The following is a 2,786-nucleotide window of genomic DNA, read 5'->3' on the forward strand; positions in this document are numbered from 1 at the left end:
TTGTAGTTTTGATTTGCATTTCTCTAATGATTAATGATGTTGAGCATTCTTTCATGTGTTTGTTGGCAGTCTGTATATCTTCTTTGGAGAAATGTCTATTTAGGTCTTCTGCCTATTTTTGGATTGGGTTGTTTGTTTTTTTGTTATTGAGCTGCATGAGCTGCTTGTAAATTTTGGAGATTAATCCTTTGTCAGTTGCTTCATTTGCAAATATTTTCTCCCATTCTGAGGGTTGTCTTTTGGTCTTGTTTATGGTTTCCTTTGCTGTGCAAAAGCTTTGAAGTTTCATTAGGTCCCATTTGTTTATTTTTGTTTTTATTTCCATTACTCTAGGAGGTGGGTCAGAAAGGATCTTGCTGTGATTTATGTCATAGAGTGTTCTGCCTGTGTTTTCCTCTAAGAGTTTGATAGTTTCTGGCCTTACATTTAGGTCTTTAATCCATTTTGAGCTTATTTTTGTGTATGGTGTTAGGGAGTGATCTAATCTCATACTTTTACATGTACCTGTCCAGTTTTCCCAGCACCACTTATTGGAGAGGCTGTCCTTTCTCCACTGTACATTCCTGCCACCTTTATCAAAGATAAGGTGTCCACATGTGCGTGGGTTTATCTCTGGGCTTTCTATCCTGTTCCATTGATCTATCTTTCTGTTTTTGTGCCAGTCCCATACTGTCTTGATTACTGTAGCTTTGTAGTATAGTCTGAAGTCAGGGAGCCTGATTCCTCCAGCTCCTTTTTTCGTTCTCAAGATTGCTTTGGCTATTCAGGGTCTTTTGTGTTTCCATACAAATTGTGAAATTTTTTGTTCTAGTTCTGTGAAAAATGCCAGTGGTAGTTTGATAGGGATTGCATTGAATCTGTAGTTTGCTTTGGGTAGTAGAGTCATTTTCACAATGTTGATTCTTCCCATCCAAGAACATGGTATATCTCTCCATCTATTTGTATCATCTTTAATTTCTTTCATCAGTGTCTTATAATTTTCTGCATACAGGTCTTTTGTCTCCTTAGGTAGGTTTATTCCTAGATATTTTATTCTTTTTGTTGCAGTGGTAAATGGGAGTGTTTTCTTGATTTCACTTTCAGATTTTTCATCCTTAGTGTATAGGAATGCCAGAGATTTCTGTGCATTAATTTTGTATCCTGCTACTTTCCCAAATTCATTGATTAGCTCTAGTAGTTTTCTGGTAGCATATTTAGGATTCTCTATGTATAGTATCATGTCATCTGCAAACAGTGACAGCTTTACTTCTTCCCCGAAGGATATCTAATTGTGGATTTATTTTAAGTGATTTTGGTGGAGGATTCTTTTGATCCACAGGCTTGATTCTTTGCCCTAGCTCAGGGAAATGTGCTTAAGTTATTGCTTCTGTCTCAAATATTATGGTTTCTTTCTCAAAAACTAGTGTCATTCTTAGGTTGGAACACTGTCACAGCTGTCATTTATCTCTTTCTTTTCAACTTGACTCTGCATTCTGTGAGATTAATTTCCTTCATTTACTATATTATTTTTTGAGATGTTCTTTCTGAAACAATTCCCTTTCTCTTGTTCTACTCACTTTCTTTTGCCTTTTCCTTGTTTTCTATTCTAGAACAATAGCTATAGAGAGTGAAGATTGCTCTTGGCTACATTTACTGTCCACTCACATGCTGGTTTTGGCGCATCCTGAGGTTTACAGCCAAAGGACTGCTTAGTGTGTATAACTCCCAGCTCAGTTTCCAGGCTCGAGGAGACATCTATTCATTTATTAGTTTATACACACACACACACACACACACACACACACACACACACACACACACATATTAGATAGATAGATAGATATAGGGAGAGAAAGAGGTAAAATTCACACAGCATAAACTCTTAAAGTATGCTTCAGGAATTTACGTGTCATCCTTGCACAGGGACTTTGCTGGTTTTCTCTGTATTGTTCAATTTTGAACTGAGCATGGCACACACTTGCTGTGATTCTGATGAGCTGAGGTGAAGTTATTTCCTACTCTGCTCACTGCCCCATCCTCTGAAAAACTAACCCAGGGGAGATTGTGCACTGCAGCACCTTCCTTGCATTCACTGTGATCTGTAGGAGGACCACGTCTTCTCCCCACTTTCTGGGAATTCTGTCTGATATCTGAATGGACAGGAAGATTGGGAGGCTATAAGTTAGGGAGAAAATGGGGAGGAATAAAGAGGGCGATGGGAGAATTTATGACAGCTCACTGCCCCCAAAGCAGAATCTACATGTGTAAGAAATGATTGTTCCAGACGTTACAGACCCTGAGTCTCTGAGTCCAGAGGCAGATAGAATGAGTTCAAGCTCTTTTCTCCTGGCAGGTCTAGATGACTCTCTATCTGTAGCACACGTGAGCAGCTGATTGTTTTTCTTCATTCAGTTCTGTATGACTTACAGTTAGTGTAAATTACTCCCAGGTTCTGGCATTTGGCTGTTGTCTGTCTTAGTTTTTCTTTTTTTTCCTTTTCTTTTCTTTTCTCTTCTCTCCCTTTCTTTCTTTCTTTCTTTCATTTTCTTTCTTTCTTTCTTTCATTTTTCTTTCAGTTTTCTTTTAGAGGTAGTTTGGGAGGGGATATAGCTTGACTTTCATTGGTATTGTTGTTCGGTTCATTCACTAAAAATTATTCATTTAACACTAGATATGGCAGATACTTGCTGGATTCTAGAGATACAAAGATATAAAGATGAATAATCTTTGCCTGCAAAATCAGAGTCTGATGGGGAAATGTATATAAAAACAGATGATTATAAAACCAAATAGAAATATAGCATTAG

General features: G+C 37.7%; 1 non-coding gene across 1 annotated transcript; it reads right to left on the reverse strand.

The window, feature by feature from the left end:
• Window positions 1–1,857: 1,857 nt before the first annotated feature.
• Window positions 1,858–1,961, reverse strand: LOC132421273 (U6 spliceosomal RNA). Its single transcript, XR_009518554.1, has one exon. It is a non-coding gene; the product is annotated as a U6 spliceosomal RNA (small nuclear RNA).
• Between the last annotated feature and the right edge of the window lie 825 nt (window positions 1,962–2,786).

This window comes from Delphinus delphis, chromosome 2 (assembly GCF_949987515.2).
Source record: "Delphinus delphis chromosome 2, mDelDel1.2, whole genome shotgun sequence".
In the NCBI taxonomy this organism is placed as follows: Eukaryota; Metazoa; Chordata; class Mammalia; order Artiodactyla; family Delphinidae; genus Delphinus; species Delphinus delphis.